The 18,475-nt window shown below is 42.8% G+C and overlaps 1 protein-coding gene across 3 annotated transcripts in view; it reads left to right on the forward strand.

Moving 5' to 3' along the window:
* The window catches only part of SOX5 (SRY-box transcription factor 5), a 444,166-nt gene that overhangs the window by 41,953 nt on the left and 383,738 nt on the right, over nt 1–18,475 (forward strand). The window lies entirely within an intron of this gene.

Here is an 18,475-nt window from a genome sequence, read left to right on the forward strand (position 1 = left end):
ATGGGGTTAGAAGGGTGTGTAACTACGTAATATCCCTCTGGGTATTTTGTGCGAGATTTGTGTAATGGGAAATAGACAGTACTTCCTACTTAAGATTCTTTCTTTCTTTCTTTCTTTCTTTCTTTCTTTCTTTCTTTCTTTCTTTCTTTCTTTCTTTCTCTCTTTCTCTCTTTCTCTCTTTTTCTCTTTTTCTCTTTTTCTCTTTCTCTCTTTCCCTCTTTCCCTCTTTCCCTCTATCTTTCTGTCTTTCTGTCTTTCTCTCCCTCTCTCTCTCTCTGTCTCTGTCTCTGTCTCTCGCACGCACATTTGTGTGGGTCCACTTTGAACGTTCATGGTTTGTGGGTGAGTGCACTTTGAAAGTAAAATATCTGTGTTCTGTTACCGCACAGATTCATAAATCAGAAGCAGGAAGAATCCGAGGCCTCCTTTGGAGGCAAGCTTCAGGCTGGTACTAGATAGAAAGGATTATTCTTGTAGGAAAAACAAAATAAAATCCAAGGAAAGCTGTTTCGATAGAATCTGTATTGGGAAATTATGAAATGTTAACAAACATGTACATAACAAATGTTACAACAACAGCTGTTTATCCAATTCTTTATCGCAAAAAGTGCAGTGTAAGATGTTATGTGGATTTAAAGAAAAACTGAAGTGTAGCATGAAGACATTATCCATAAGATCATATGTAGCTTCTACCGTGGAGGAGGGGGGAAACTGGAATATATATAGTGGAGAAATAATGGTCTGTCTATCTATCTATCTATCTATCTATCTATCTATCTATCTATCTATCTATCTATCTATCATCTGTCTCCTTATTTTGGTTGAGGGATGGAGCATGACTGAGTTTCATCTGAAGTGTCAGTAAACCCTAAAAGAAACACGAACCTGTAAACTGTGCCAGAGTAATCATGAAATTTGGTCACATCTCTGGATATTATGGGTAACTTTGGGTTAACTAGCAGAGTATCCAAGGGTTTTCCGATAATACGATAAAATAAATACGATAAATTAAAAAATAGATAGATATTAAAAATATCTATTTTTTAATTTATCGTATTTCTAGCCCGCCCTTCCCTGTCCAGACCAGGCTCAGGGCAGGTAACAACAATAAAATCAGTACAATATCCATATATTGTACTCTCTTCTATAACTGCTAAAATCATAGATAGTGCACAAACGTACTTAAACTTAAAGGCTACCATCTGCCTCTGACTTCTAGATTTGACTTGCCCCTCCGACATGACCCCCACCTATCCACAGCAGCGCTAATAATTCAGGCTAGCTATTTCATCTGATTGGGGAAGAAGAGGCTCAGTCAAGACAAGTTCTGCCATGTATTGGATTGAAACTCGGACACAGATATGTGCACATCTTTTTTGACCTCCCCTTTTTTCCCCTCCCTCTTTTTTCTGTATCCCATTATATAAAACAAAATTTGATAGACAGACAGACAGACAGACAGACAAGTTAAGCATTGTAAAAGTCCCATGAATTCCACATGGATTCCTCCAATTAAAATCCAGGTTCATAACTTTGGCTAGATCATGCCCTTTAATCCTAGATCCATGGAGAAGTGTTAATGGCGTAGGGAGGCAGGAGTTACTGGAGATGGAAGAAAATAGGCAGGTGTTATTTGACTCCACTTCTAAGGAAAAATTCTCACAATGCGAATGTTGCCACAGGATGATTATTAGTAGAATTTACATTTTTGATCCATGGGCATACACGTTCCAATGCAATTTTTATTATCTCATCCTATTTCACTTTTGATACATTTTTTCCTGAATGAATGGGGCAGATGGGAGTGGACATACCCAGTGCAGGAGAGTTAATCAAACAGTTCCCTTCTTAAGTACATACAAACAAGAAATCTGTGTATACGTTTGATTTCCTGTCATTGTAATGGAACCCATAGAAAATGGAGGAAAACCCTGAATTTTGTTATGCCACCTTACGAGATACAAATGATAAAGCCTTGTGACTGGTGAGTTTCCTGGGACTCCTGAGCTGCTCAAGTACCATTCCTAGAAAGTTCTAGGAAAAGGGAATTTCTGCTATAGAACATGTGTGTTAGGGGAGCTGCGGAGCTGTGCCTTTCCTCTCCTGTATGTTGTGGCTGCTGGGGCCGAGAAGGTAAAGAGAAGACGAAAGAGGAGGTGGACACAATGTGGTCTGGAAGTCAGAGAGCCCCACAGCTTGTGGCTTGGGATGTGGGAGAGGTGGAAGAGGAGGCGAGGGAGAGGAGAAAGCAACGCTGGGTTAGGAGGAGGAGCATGGGCGGTGGTTGGGGACAGCGTTGGAGAAAGAGACTAGAGGAGGGAGGCAAAGACATCACTTCATTTTGAACCTTTCTAACACCCTGGCCCCAAAGCGGCCATTGCTGCCTTGCCCTGTGGCAATACCGTGATATCCCTGCAATGTTTGCTTATGGCACTGTGAGGATGCAGCGAATCTCCTGTGAGGATGCAGCGAATCTCCCATATCCTAGACAGTTCTTAATTGTTTACTGTTTTGGGGATTTCTTCCCTGTCCCAGGGTCCCGCAGGACCCTAGGGGTTCTTCCATGATAATACAGTTTTGACCACGGCCAAAAATCAGCATAACCACAAGCTCCTTAGCAGGTTTTCACAGAATTTTAACTGATATTAGTAGAAATTAACTTCTAAGTAAACATGCATAGGATGAGGCCGCCCATTGCACACAGAGAGCCAGTGTGGTATAGTGGTTAAGAGTGGTGGGACTCTACTCTGGAGAACCGGGTTCGATTCCCCGCTCCTCCACATGTAGCCTGCTGGGTGACCCTGAGCTAGTCACAGTTCTCTCAGAACTCTCTCAGCCCCACCTACCTCACAAGGTGCCTGTTGTGGGAAGGGGAAGGTGATTGTAAACCTCTTAAAGGTAGAGAAATGCAGGGAATAAAAACCAACCCTCCTTCTTCTTTATTATGATATGGTTGTGGCTCCATTTGAATGTTGGTCTTTCACTTGTTCAAGGATTCTGAACGTTCACTCGCTCATCAATCAAGGTTCCCCGAACACTCAGCTGGTGCCTCCTTATGAGAATCCAATCTCTGTCCACCTCTCTTAACACATAGTATGTCTTTTGTTAGCATTTTGTACAAATTATGTTAAACTCACACAAGACCAGTGGATACTTTTTTTTTTTTGCATTCCGAACTGTTTTTACTAAGCAGTTGACTTAAAAACAATATTTATAGTTTATTGACATACATATTCCAACAGCAAGATCTTGAGCATATTTACACAAACGTAACTCTCACTGATTTTATTTAGTGGCACTTACTTCTAAGTAAATACCCATTTCAATAAACTAGAGATAGATCATTCAAATCAATACATAGGGAATTCAAATTAAAACTACAAAACATGCTTGAAAAACACATAGAAATACCCCATATGTCTTTGTCGTGTGCCAATTGATCTATCTCTTATACAGCAAGTAAAATATGAATATTATACCTAAAAATGAATGAGGTTTGATTTGCCAAAAAGTCAGTAAAGGAAAACTAGATCTTAACAAACCTTTTCCTTCTTCATTGGCCTGCTGTAACCTTAAGGTACTGAGTTCGTATCTCCAGAATGGCAGATTAATAAGATGTAGATTTCCAATTGAAAATTAAGGATACTGATGGAATGTGCTTATATTAGATTCACTGCACATATACAGTGTAGTTTCTCTGTACTGAACTGATACCCCCTCAGTATTGGTTGATAAAGTAAAACACACACAAATGAATCTTACGGTTTCATATTCTTGCTACTTTTCTTCCCTGATTTTAGAATGACCCCTAAAGGGTGTCGTCTTTGTTTGAGTTTACTTTTTTTTACCTGAGAATGTGCTTGTAGCTCTAAACTCTGCTACTTTTCTTTTCCCCATCTTTTGCTTTAGGAAATTTGTGATTAATAATAATTTCCATTATACTTTCTGTCCAGGCTACATATCTATCTTGACACTAGTGCAGTGGTCCTTTGACTCAGGTAGCAATGAATGTTTTCTGGCTTTTGGTTTTGATGTAATGGCAACTCAGCTTGCTGGTCTCAGCTGTGACCACTTACAAAGAGTTTGTGGCAAAGGCAAGATTTGAATTGGGGGCTTCCCAGTCCGCAGCTCTGCCTTTTAGACACTATACTCTGCTAATTGACTGCTCAAAAGGTACGGGGGAGGAATAATTGTTGCCAGTGGCTAAAATGATTAATGACGATTTGTGATGTTTTAAGGCAGATTTATGACATTCGGTAATGGTATCTGCGTGTATGACTGAGACATCTAAACACTCTCTTGCGTATGAATATTGATACATTTTGGAGTTGTTGTTTCACTGTCTGTATATTTAATGCTCCAAAATAGATGCATGCAAATGAATACACAAATGTTGTACTTAAGGCATATGTAGAGCTGTACACTTTACTAAAATATGCGCTCAAATATGTCACTCTGCTCTATTTCGCTAAGAAAAACCCGTTGACACCTTGAAAAGTGCCTAAATGTTAAACAGTGTTCTGTAATCTAGAATAAGATCTCAGGATAGAGTTTGTGTATGTTTTTTAGATGTTCGTGTTGATAATTGCACATGTATTGTATGCATACACATTCAGTGGAAACATTCCTTCCAAACTTGAATATTGCAAAATTTCCGGTCTTTATTATTCGTGGTGGCCCAAACTTAGGATATTTAAATTTACCATTTTTAAAAAAAGAAAAAATAATTTGCCTACAGAAACCACTGGAAGAAAAGAAATGTCTTTCAAGAGAGAATAATAACAATTTAAAAACGTCCTGCTGTTTTGGTTTTGGGTGTGTTTTTTTTTTGCCCCGAGGAGCTGTTTTGGGTGAAAACGGTTGTGTTAAGTGAGGAATTTGTGTGTCTGAAAACACAGAGCGGCAAGGGAGCTGCCCATTCTAGCTGGCTGGCATTCAGAGAAGGAAAAACAAGCGGTTCATCACACCCAAATCAAAGCTTCTGTTTGGAAAGAACCGCTGTCGTTCAGTAACAAGGGTGGAAATCATGACTTTCCTTAGTGCGGTGGGTTTGGTTGCAATAAGCGCAGGACATCCGATCTCCCCCATCCCCACCCATGAACACATGGGGAAAAGTTTCAGCAGCAAGTCGGTTAAAACTGAGTTTGGTCGAAATTTCCAACCTGAAACAATTTACGGGTGTCCTTCGCATGGGGCAGGAGCGTTGGTATGCCGCAGCTGGGACGTTAGCCCGGTAGGTGGGATGAATGGTTATTGTGTTTAGAAGTTAATTAATCCTCTCAAAAGACAGCCCCCCCCCAGAAGTATTTCCCCCCATGCCTGATTTTTATCCCCGTAAGAAATATACATGATTATTTGATAGATGCCATAATGACTTCTAATTACCCGTTTGGAAAAACGATTGCCTGTTGAAATAAAACAAAGACAGATTAACAGTGGAAGGAGAGAGGTAAAATACATCTTGTTTCGACAAGACGGCAATGTACCAGGGAAGGTGTTCTCCCCCGGCCCAGTCTCTCCCCCCACCCATGCTGTAACTCTGCTGCAAAGTAACACGGCACATGTTTACAATTGCCAGAGAGCCTTTATTTTAAAGGATAGTCCCCTAATACACAACACAGCAGCCTTTTAGGATGTCACGGCCCATATTGTGGGTGTTCCATATATCCAGAGGTGCTGTGGTTCAGGGGAAAGCGGTTTCCAAACTTTCGTTTGGGTCCTCCCTATATTAGCTCGGCATCGGTGGCAGCGTTAAGGAAGCAATCCTAAACAGATCTCCTTAGAATCCAGCTCAGAATCCTTAAATGCTGCTAGGATTTCAGCACAAGGGTCATTTGTGCCAACATACATCTTAGGGCCGAACCTACCCATTGGTGTTTTTAAAGAGCCAGGTTCCCAGTGGAATGTCCTGGGCCCGTGGAGCAGGAAAAATGGGGAAACAACCCCCCCGTGTTGTTTCTGCATGGGAAAATGGCTTGGGGGGGGTAGAAGCTCTTCCTCCCCACACGGCGGCCTTCTGAACCTTTAGGCTGTCCTTCATTTTTTAGAAGCCATTCCCCCAGATGCTTTGTGCATGTAGGGAACCTGGGATTTGTCTGGGGAACCCAGGCCCATCTCATTAAAAACACAAACGTGGAGTTTGACCCTCAGTTTCCCTTGTGGCGTGAGGATCCGGACGGTGACTTGAGACAAGGTTTTGCTTGTCACTTAAAGGACGACCTCTGAAAACATGCGGTAGCAGCACCTCACTGTTGCCAGAAATCAGGGGAGTGTGTGAGTTGCAACAGTTTACGCCTGCTCTGATTAAAATGATGTAGCTAGGGGACTTTATAATAAAGCTAGAGGACTCTGGTTACGGATACAATATGTGATTAAATAAGATTCTGATGAATAGACTGGCCCTTGTTCCTATTAGTTTGTTTCCTGATGTATTTGAAAGGTGTTTCACAGGATAACAATCCTACTTTATTTTACAACTGTGGCAGCTATACACACACACACACACACACACATACAGTAAAGAATCATCATTAAAAGAATGGTTAATGATATGATGGGACTAAGATAACAAGCAATGCATATTTTAAAGAAGGACATTGGAAATAACATAGCGGGGAAAAACCTGGAAAATAGGTATTATTGGAATTGCTGCTACAGTGTTATTATGGGGAAACCCCCCTTTGTTATAGAAAGTTAATTTATTGTGATAATCATTTGCTCTTCTATCTCTGTAATATGTCTTATCTTTTTACTTTTTAATTCATTTATACTCTGGTTTCCCCCCCACCCCATGTAAGTCCCCCAATGGGGACTTACATGGTTCTCCTCTCCTCCATTTTATCCTCCCAACAACCCTGCAAGGTAGGTTAGGCTGAGAGTGTGTGGCTGGCCCAAGGTCACCCAGCACATTTCATGGATGAATTTGTTCTTGAAATGACAAATGGAGCTTTACAAAGAAGGGTGAGATAGTCTGTGTTGACTATGTACTGGTTAAAAGTCATTCTGCGTATGCTCAGATGCACAGTTTTAAGTTTATTATATACGCTTGGGTGGATGTGTGTCCGCACGCTTATTTCCACACAGACTTCGCTAAGGAGAAAACAGGTGTGGGAGTTAAGCCTTAGAGAACATTAAGCCCTTTTGTAAGGTCTCCAAAGGTCTAATCCTGTGAGTTTTTCCCCTTTTCTTTTTTAAAAAAAGTAGGTTTGAACAAAGATTTGAAATATATTGGGGTGGGGGGGTTGGTTCCTCTTTTGATAAAATCCAAATGAAAAAAGTTTAGCTCAGAAACACAGGGAATAGTAGTCAAAAAGGGCAAGAGTCCAGTAGCACCTTAAAGAAGTTTTCTGGACTCTCTGGAAGTTCTTTTTTCATGGAGGTTGGGGCCAAAGGTTGATTCCAAGTGTCCCCCTACGATTTTCTCTTAGGAGCTTCATCCATATCTCTGTTTACATGGCCTACCACCTGGAAATTGACAGGCCCCAAATGTATTACCCCGGCACTAATCTCTCTCACCACTGGCCTGTGTCCTTGGGCCGGTTCACATATACATGTTGACTGCCTGGACGGACTGTCCCATCAAGTGATAACTTGCATGTGCGAAGAACCGTTACGGACGAGACCCCTCGCATGTAGCGTTCAGATCTTCTGCTGCTCCAGACTGATTCAGGCCTGATCTGTGCATTGCAAGAAGGGAATTGTGTGCCTCCCAGACACACGGTAGCCCTTTTTCTGCTCACGGCTGTGGGAGTTACAGCCTTCCCGCTGCGCTGTTTTTGTGTCCTCAAAACTACCTTGTTGAGCTGCTATTCTAACCAGTACACCACACGCTGGAAGACCTGGATTCAAATCTCCACCTGGCCTCTGTAGCTCACTTGGGGACTTTGGGCGAGTCATTCTCTCTCAGCCTAACCCATCTCGCAGGGTTGTTGTGAAAGTGAAATGAGAAAACCATCTATGTCTCTTTGAGCTCCTCAGAGGAAGGGCAGATTTAAAAAGTACTAGGCAGGTTGTTTAGGTGGTTCTTCTACGCAACTGAGGCGGAATCAAAATTATTTAAAATAAATAGATGCAATAAATAAGATATTGAGAAGAAACAGAAAAATAGCTGTATCGACTTGCCCCTGGTTCACAGACTTTATTTTTAACTTTTTTAAACCAGTGGTTCATGCCTGGCCTTGGGTGGCTCAGGCTAGCTTGATCTGATCAGATCCCGGAAGCTAAGCAGGGTCAGCCTTGGTTAGGGCTTGGGTGGGACAACACCGAGGAAGTCCAGCGTCGCTACGCAGAGGCGCGCAAAGGCAAACAACCTCTGTTCATCTCTTGCTTTGAAAACCCCAAGTGATCACCATAAGTTGGTTGATACTTGGCAGTTGTTTAGCCTGAAGAGAAGACTGAGAGGTGATGTGACAACCATCTTCAAGTACTTGAAGGGCTGTCATGTAGAGGAGGGTGCGGAGTTGTTTTCTGTTGCCCCAGAAGGTCGGGCCAGAACCAACGGGCTGAAATTAAAATCAAAAGAGTTTCCGTCTAGACATTAGGAAGAATTTTCTAACAGTTAGAGCGGTTCCTCAGTGGAACAGGCTTCCTCGGGAGGTGGTAAGCCCTCCTCCCCTGCAAGTTTTTAAGCAGAGGCTAGATGGCCATCTGTCAGCAATTCTGATTCTATGACCTTAGGCAGATGATGAGAGGGAGGGCACCATGGCCATCTTCTGGGCATGGAGTAGGGGTCCATGGGGGTGTGGGGGTGTGGGGGGGGGGAGGTAGCTGTGAATTTCTTGCATTGTTCAGGGGTTGATCTAGATGACCCCGGTGGTCCCTTCCAACTCTATGATTCTGTGATTCTACCACCACCAGTACACACAGCCCCAGTCAATATGTCAAATCATCACAATATAATTTACTTTTGATTTTTCATTTCTGGAGGCGTAAGCGCTAGACATACTTTACTGTTCACTTGAAAGGATATCGCGCAAAGGTGTCTGTTGTTGAGGTGCACCTTGGCTAACTGTTTACTCACTTGAAAAGTGTTAAGCGTTCAAAACCCCTTTGTTTCCCTTTGCTTGTGATTTTTCCTCACTTTTTTGAAACACACGCACGCATATGGAAAAAGACAAGTGATTGATGTGTTCCTAGAAACTAATAATTAACAAATTATTATGTCTTGGAATGACTGACAGCTGAAACTCAATTTTTTTTATTTATTTCGTCTCATTTTCCCCCAATGATTAGCAAACAAGAATTAGCTTTTTTTTTGTTCTCCTTTTAGTAAAAGAAACACTGTGTAGAAAGCCTAAAACTCTTTTCAGCCATTACATTTTTAGTGTTTCAACCCCTCCTTATGGGAGACCATGGCCATTTATGCATGGCTAATTCCTCGCGGTCAGCCCGCTGACCACTTTGGGGCTTTGCTTTAACTATGTGTGCATTTTCCGACCGTCAGCGGCCACCTCTCTCTCCCTGTGGGTTTCTGCAGGTTTGCCCGTGTTTTCTGGATGCTGGCTGAAAATCTATTTTTGTGTTTGGCCTGGGATCTATTGCCCATTGATTTAGTGTGGTTTTCCCCTTAAGTTCATAGAATCATAGAGTAGGAAGGTACCACCAGGGTCATCTAGTCCACCCCCCTGCACAATGCAGGAAATTCACAACTACCTCACCCCCACACCCCCAGTGACCCCTACTCCATGCCCAGAAGATGGCCAAGATGCCCTTCCTCTCATCATCTGCTTAAGGTCATAGAATCAGCATTGCTGACAGATGGCCATCTAGCCTCTGCTCAAAAACCTCCAGGGAAGGAGAGCAACAGAAAACAACTTGGCACCCTCCTCAATATGACAGCCCCTCAAGTACTTGAAGATGATTATCATATCCCCTCTCAGTCTTCTCCTCTTCAGGCTAAACATACCCAGCTCCTTCAACCTTTCCTCATAGGACTTGGTCTCCAGACCCCTCGCCATCTTTGTTGCCCTCCTCTGCATGTTGCCTATTTCTTGTCAGTAGCTATGAGATCTGACTAGAGATGCCAACTGCAGCTTGGAAAACTCCTGCAGTCTGTTTGTGGGGAGGGTAGAGTTTGAGGAGGGGAGGGAGTTCAGCAGGGGTGTGATTCCATACTGCCCGACTTGTGAAGCTGTCATTTCCTCCAGGGGAACTGATCTCTGTAGTCCAGAGATCAGTTGTAATTCCAGAACTCCAGGCCTCACCTGGAGGTTGGCAACCGTGGATTTGACCTTTTTTGTATGTATCTCTTCTCTTTACATACTGCTAAAACCCTTGTATAAGAGCTTCATGGCGCAGAGCGGTAAGCTGCAGTACTGCAGTCCAAGCTCTGCTCATGACCTGAGTTCGATCCCGACGGAAGTCGGTTTCGGGTAGCCGACTCAAGGTTGACTCACCCTTCCACCCTTCCGAGGTCGGTCAAATGAGTACCCAGCTTGCTGGGGGTAAAGTGTGGCTCACTGGGGAAGGCACTGGCAAACCACCCCGTAAACAAAGTCTGCTTAGTAAACGTCAGGATGTGACGTTACCCCATGGGTCAGGAATGATCCGGTGCTTGCACAGGGGACCTTTACCTTTTTAAAACCCTTGTACGTGGCTAGACACCTTTAGTTTTAGTCCATGGTAGCTGCCTTCTTGCCGATTTCCCTTCCTAACCAATTAATTGCCCACATAATGTCTTTCTTCAATCAAAATCCTTGTCTTAAGTCTTCATGGTTGCCTTTTGCCCTGGAGACAGGGCTTCTGGGATGCCTCTTTGGTACTTTGACCCTGATTCCATCCCTCCTAACACACCATGTGTTTTTGATCTCCCTTTGACAGTTCATCATCTCTCCCATCTCCACAAACTTTGGCAGCTAGTACAGGTTGTGGAAGTAAACGTAGGAATCGAAACTACCGAGAAATGCCTAAGACTTTTGTTGCAGGATCGCCTCAAAATCCTTCTTGTGTGGCATTGTGTCTTTTACTCAGAAGCTTACTGCCTCTGACTGTGGAGGCTCCATTTTGCTGACACGGCTGATAGCTGTTATACTGTCCTTCTTCCATGGGTCTGGCTAAAATAATCTAAGCAGGGGATGACCGTCCCATCAGAAGAGAAGAAGAGTTGTTTTTTATATGCCGATTTTCTCTACCTTTTAAGCAGAATCAAACCAGCTTACAATCTCCTTCCCTTCTTCTCCTCACAACAGGCGCCTTGTGAGGTAGGTGGGGCTGAGAGAGTTCGAAGCTTCATGTGGATGAGCGGGGAAAACAAACCCGGATCACCAGATTAGAGTCTGCCACTCATGTGGATGAGCGGGGAATCAAACCCCGTTCTTCAGATTAGAGTCTAGTTTTCTTAACCACTGCAGCACGCTGGGTCTCAGTACCGTAAACAGAGGACAGCACTGAATGGAGAGCTACCGGTGGTCCGTCTAGTCTCCCAGTCTGCAAACAGACATTCCCCAAAAGCCCATCTTCCTGCAACTAGCATTCAGGGATATACTGCCTCTGAATATGGAGGTTCCATTTTGCCATCATGGCTAATACCTATGGACCCTTTTTGATTTGATTGGGTGATTCTGAATTCTATTTGTTATCAGAGAGGGAGGCATAATTTCTTTTCTCTCCGCACTTCTCTGCACGGAAGAGTTCTGTGGATAAATCGGGCTTTGGATGTTGACTCGTGAAAAAAAATTTTTAGTGTTAAACAGCGGGTGGAATTTGGGAGCTGATTGTTTTTCTCCCGGATCTCCAAGCCAGTAGCTTGGCTGTAGTCATGTCCTGAAATGCTTGGTGAGAAACCAACAATTTGTTGTTCCAGAGAAGTAGAGGGGAAAAAAGTATTGCGCTGGTTTTTGTTTTTTTTGTTTTTTAAGATGTACAATTTCAGCCCTCTTGTTACATCCTACGGGCTCGCAACTGTCAAAAAGGCAAGTCTTGTGTTCGAAGGAAAATGCTTTCTATTTCTGCAGGGATTTCTTCCCCCCTTCGTAAGTGTACCGACTATAATTATCCATAACCATGCAGGCCTGTTTTTAATGCTGTTTTATAATTACAGGTCTTAATGCTAGATTATACAAAGTCATTTATAAATAGTCAGAAAAGAAGGACTTCCTGAGTTGCAAACCTGTAGACTGCTGTAAGGTTGATGGGATTTCAGCTGTATATACATATAGATGGGGTGTTAACTGGGTAATGATTGATGAATCCCTTAATTAATTCCCCAACAACTTACGATTTAGAGCCCTCTATCTCCCCCCCCCTCTCCTGACAGATCATGTTTGTCACTTTTAAAGACACGGATAAGCCCACATCTCCCCCCCCCCTTGCAAATGTCTTTGTGGATTTCTTGAAAACATTTCCAAAGGTGTTTTTTTTTTTTTTGCTGGATGTAACAAGATTAGAGTTTTCATAATTTTATGGTATTAAGCGCTTGAGTTGGGATCGAAATGGGGATGTATGCGAAAAATGACAACACCCTCCTGAACGGGGGCTGCTACGCGTATTGCTTAAGATGAGAAGACGCGGATCCGACCGTCCCGGAGTGAAGGGACCAAGTCGAAAGCAGCATGGGGTTCTGGGATGGAATCCCTTTTTAAGGCGGGAGGATTTGCCAAAGATGCCATCTGCCGAGAAAGCCTGCTGTGTGTGCCCAACTGAGGTGTAGGGTTGGCAACCTCCAGGTACTATATATAAACAAAGTGCAGGTTTTATGAGCTACTGTAGTGAAACAAGGACCATATACATGACACATACAAAGCACAAATATATGCAATCCGCACAAAGCAGAAATGATTCCAAAGGTCTCAGCCGAGTACCAGGTAAGTAATAGTATTGTAATCTTTGTGTATAGAGTCCACAATCATCAATGGATACGGCCGTTTCAGATCCACAGCAGTGGAAATCTTTCTTCAGTCCTTCCTAAAATTAATTTTATACAATCAGTATATAAAGATTATGACTATTAAAATATGATTTGATACAATATAGTCACAAAAAGAAAGTGCTGTTATACATTCATAATTCCTTCCCTGTATAACAGCATTCTTTTTGTGACTATATTGTATCAAATCATATTTTAATAGTCATAATTTTATATATTTATATACTGATTGTATAAAATTAATTTTAGGAAGGACTGAAGAAAGATTTCCACTGCTGTGGATCTGAAACGGCCGTATCCATTGATGACTGTGGCTCTATATGGACTCTATACACAAATATTACAATACTATTACTTACCTGGTACTCGGCTGAGACCTTTGGAATCATTTCTGCTTTGTGCAGATTGTATATATTGTATATATTTTTGCTTTGTAAGTGTCATGTATATGGTCCTTGCTTCACTACAGTAGCTCATAAAACCTGCACTTTGTTTATATATAGTATCCTGTACTGCTTTCCTAACCTCTTGGTATTAGTACAGAGGTGCAGTTTTTCTCCCCAACCTCCAGGTACTAGCTGGAGATCTCCCACTATTAAAACTGATCTCCAGCCAATAGAGGTCAGTTCCTCTGGAGAAAAGGGCCGCTTTGGCAATTGGGCTCTCTGGCATTGAAGTCCCTCCCTTCCCCAAACCCCGCCCTTCTCAGGCTCTGCCCCCAAAACCTCCCGCCATTGACGAAGAGGGACCTGGCAACCCTACTGAGGTGAACGGGACCCGTACCCTGGGTCCATTTCTGTGAAGCTTTCTTGAGACCAAAGCATACACAGATTCATGGAAGAGAGGACTGTCAGTGTCTCCCAGCTGTGTTGACTATGGCTTCATAGTTGCGTCTCCAGAAATATTGTGAATATGAACTAGGACTGGGGAAAATGGAAGAGTACCTTTTAATCTGATCTAGAAGACATTGTTAACATAAAGAAATGTAATCAATTATATTGATAGTATAAAGTGATTGAAACTTAATTGAGATATAAGAATAATTAAGATCAGACCATATCACGATGGGATAGAATACTTTATTAAGAGGCGGACGGAGGTGACGGGGAAGTCAATAAATTTTCCTTTATTTTTTATTTAGCACTTAAACAATTATAACAACATTACCTATGGTTTAGTTTTTAATATTACGTATATTGTTGTTTGTTAACATGGAAAATTTATATTATAAAAACCAATAAAAAATTTCAAAAAAAAAATAGTTGCGTCTCCAGAAGGAGAGCTGGAGATTATTCTTCCTGGCCAGCATAGCAGGAGGGCCTTTATAAATGCATGTCATAATTCCAGGCTGCACAGGAGCTCCAGGATGGAGCCGTAAGACGCAAAGTGCTTCGGAAGAAGAGCTGGGGATGATTCTGCCTGTCTGGGGATGATTCTGCCTGGCTACCTTAGCAGAAGAACCTGCAGAATTGCTTGCCACAACCCCAGGCTGCGCTGCAACTCCAGGGCAGAGCCCTAAAATGTGAAGCTTCTATTCAGTTCTCTCCAGTACCAGAGGAGTATGCCTATTATATTAGGTGCTGTGAAACACAGGCAGGGTAATGCTTGTTTGTGGGCTTCCTGGAGGCACCTGGTTAGAACATAAGGAAGGCCCTGCTGGATCAGACCAAGGCCCATCAAGTCCAGCAGTCTGTTCACACAGTGGCCAGCCAGGTGCCTCCAGGAAGCCCACAAACAAGACGACTGTAGCAGCACCATCCTGCCCGTGTTCCTCAGCACCTAATATAATAGGCATGCTCCTCTGATACTAGAGAGAATAGGTATGCAGCATGACTAGTATCCATTCTAACTAATAGCCATGAATAGCCCTCTCCTCCATGAACATGTCCACTCCCCTCTTAAAGCCCTCCAAGTTGGTAGCCATCATCACATCCTGGGGCAGGGAGTTCCACAATTTAACTATGCCGCTGTGTCAGACTTCTGAGATCTGACGAGATTGGGCTATACCATGCTGCCTTCCCTCCCCTATCTGGAATACCTCCTTTTAAAAGGATTTCTTCTTCAGATCCTCTTCAAAACTCACCTTTTCTATGAAATGTTTGGCTTCAGTATTTAGTTGTCGTCCCCAGCCGGAAAAGTTAGTATGAGGGGCTGTGGCTCAGTGGAAGAGCATCAGCCTGGCATGCAAAAAGTCCCAGGTTCAATTCCTGTCATCTCCAGTTCAAAGGACCAGGCAGTAGGGGATGTGGAAGATCTCTACCTGAGACCCTGGAGATCCATCCTCAGTCAGAGTAGACAATACTGACCTTGAGGAACCAAGGATCTGATTCAGCTGTATATGTAGCATTTGTTCATATTTATTTTTTCCTAATTTTTAAAATTTATTTTATTTTTCGCTTTATATCTCGCTGTCTATCTCCAGCCAAGGCCGGGCTCAGGGAGGCTAACATTATCATTTTCCCCCTCTTCCCCTCTCCTTCCTTTCCTTCTCTACTTTCAAAGATTAGACTGTATGCTCTTTGGGGACAAGGACTACTATGTTCCAAGGAGCGAACAAAGAATCAGACAGTTCTGGGCTCGAATGGGCTACCAACGAGTGATTTATTTACAAAATTAAACTATCTGGTGAGAACAATGTAAGTTATGAGGAGTTTGATGCGGAGGATATCAAAATCGTGTTATTGCAATGTATTTTTGTTTAAGTTTAATAGAAATATAGAAACAGACAACAAATACAGTATACTTTAGAATGTAAAGGGATACAAGGGATACCCACACCCAGGATAGACATGCATACTTTTGTCGATATAACTGAACAGTAGATAAGATTTGTGAAGCATCACTGTAACCCCTATCCCCACCATCCTTCTTTTTATGTTTATTCTTTTATTTTTTTTAAAAAAAATAAAAATTTATAAGAAAAAATATATATACTATCTAAAACAGTGGTTCCCAACCTTTTTTTGACCAGGGACCACTAGGACTTTTTTGTTCGGTGCAGGGACCCCAAGGTTCAAAATAAAATTCTGAGAATTTGAAAATAAACTTTAATCATAACTGTTAGTTAAACATTAAACTTAGAATAATATTTGAATATATATTTTTATAATAGAGAACTTTCAATTGAAAATGTTAATTTATTATGGGTTTATAACTTTGTTTCGCAGACCTTAATTTAGTTCTCGCGGAGCCCTGGGGGTCCACGGACCCCTGGTTGGGAACCAGTGATCTAAAAGATCCAGAGCAAAATGTAGGCCGTGCAAAGAAATAACAAATAATTTATTTCCAGCCTTGTCTTTTGGGCCTATGCATTCTTTAAACCCTTGAGTTGAAACAGCAAGTAGTTGGGGTGGAAAAAGCCATCAAGTCACAGACAGGCCATCTGATTAGGGTTGCCAGGTCCCCCTTTGCTACTGGTGGGAAGTTTTAGGGGCGGAGCCTGAGGAGGGCAGGGTCTGGGGAGGAGAGGGACTTCAATGCCATAGAGTCCAATTGCCAAAGCGGCCATTTTCTCCAGGTGAACTGATCTCTGTCGGCTGGAGATCAGTGTTAACAGCAGGAGATCTCCAGCTACTACCTGGAGGCTGAAGAAATAGGAAGTCAGCACAACGCTCACACACTTTAAACAAAAAGGTTTTTTTTGCTGTACATTGACAGTTACTGTGATTTCAAATGCAAATACAAAAGTACATTGGTCCCACAATCCGCGACCTACGTCAATCATAAACCATACATGAAAAATAAGACTGCGGAAAGGTCCCGAAGAGTTTTCAACCCCAAAACAAAACAGCAGAACTTCAGCCTAGCTGCGTGCACAGCTGAAAGCCGCGCTGTAGAACGGCAAGAAGCCTGTGGCCGTAGTCAGGACGGCAAGAGAGAGGCGTCGAACGCAATGCGTATGAATGGTGCCTAGTGCCAACTCCTGGCAGGAGAGGAGCCAGGAGACTCAGTTTGTGCCGGGAGCCCGGGAAACCGGGAGACCCGGTGATCTCGGAGGTGGAAACGCCTTTTCCGTAATAATCGTATGCGTTTTCACTAAAAGGTTTAGCTTCGTCAGCCAGGTAACGAACGTGAGTCGAGAGGAAACAATCTTCCTTTAACGTTTTGGTTTCGTGGGCCAAATGAAAAATATGTTGGGAGGAAACAGTCTTCCTTCACTACTTTCACAGCCAATACCATCTGCCTCCCCATAATTTAAACCCATTATTGCGAGCCCTATCCTCTGCTGCCAATAGGAACAGCTCCCTGCCCTCCTCTAAGTGACAACCCTTCAAATCCTTGTGGCAACCTCATAGGGTTTTCAAGGCATGAGACCATCAGAGGTGGGTTTGCATTGCCTACCTCTGCATAGCAAACCTGGACTTCCTTGGTGGCCTCCCATCCAAGTTTTAACCAGGGCCGGCCCTACTTACCTTCTGGGATCTGATCTGCTTAGCTTCTGGGATCTAGCCTGGGCCATCCAGGTCAAGGCAACAAGCGGTGGCTGGCTGCAAAATAAGAAGCGACAGTTCTCCGCAAAATTCTGCCAGGCAGAAGGGGGACTTTTCTTGTGTAGATCACTTCTGACCCTTTTGTCCCTTTCGATGATGGACATGACATCTGTAAGCGGGCAATCCTAATTCATCATTATTATTTTTGGGTTCCTTTACCTGCCTCGTGCAATGACTCAGAGGCAGAGAGCAGCTCTAAATCAAGTCGTTGGATCTGAAACAGGCCCTAACAAGAGGCTGTTTACAGGCACTGTTTGATTCTGAGCCCAATTGACTGCGATTTCATGGTCAGTGTGCCAAATTGTTCAGATGGGTTCCATATCACACCACCCATGCTCTCCTCTGCAACGAGTTCAGGAGGAGTTTGTGGTCTTCGGAGGTGATGCTTTCTCCTTTTTCTTTTTAAACCGAAATGCAAAATCAAAGCTGCTGCAATTAGAATTTTGTGAATGCCAGATTTTCTTTTTGTTTAATTCTTTCCCTGGTAAAGTATTCTGCCGGTGTGGCGTCGTGGTTAAGAGCGGTGGTTTGGAGTGGTGGACTCTAATCTGGAATACCGGCTTTGATTCCCCGCTCCTCCACATGAGCGGCGGACGCCGGTCTGGTAAACTGGATTTGTTTCCCCACTCCTGCACATGAAGCCAGTGGGGTGAGTTTGGGCTAGTCAAATTCAAATTCAAAACCTTTATTGGCATAACAAGTCGTTCAGAGCATTCCAGAATTAGTCAAATGATACAGTATCAATATCAAAATCTATATCAATATCAATAAACATGGATGAAGTAGGATATGCCGGAATGCAGTGAATAGAAGGTATATACATGTATCTAAAATAACAGGAATAATAGCTATTATATTTTTTGTTTGATTTTTATCTTTAAAGCTTGCTTCAAAAACATGGCTACTATTTCTGTAGTTTCTGAGTCGTGCCCATTCAGTAGGAATCTAAACAAAGAGTGAGGGGAAGAATTCCTGTCCTGAATTAATGGCATTAAAAATTTAGTGCGTAGATCCGCTAGCATTACACACTCCAATAAAATATGATGTATGGAGTCTATCTGATTCAAGCCACAGCCACAAATTCTCCTTTCCAACGGGGTACCACTAAATCTCCCAAATAGAA

Source organism: Euleptes europaea, chromosome 3, assembly GCF_029931775.1.
Source record: "Euleptes europaea isolate rEulEur1 chromosome 3, rEulEur1.hap1, whole genome shotgun sequence".
Lineage (NCBI taxonomy): Eukaryota > Metazoa > Chordata > Lepidosauria > Squamata > Sphaerodactylidae > Euleptes > Euleptes europaea.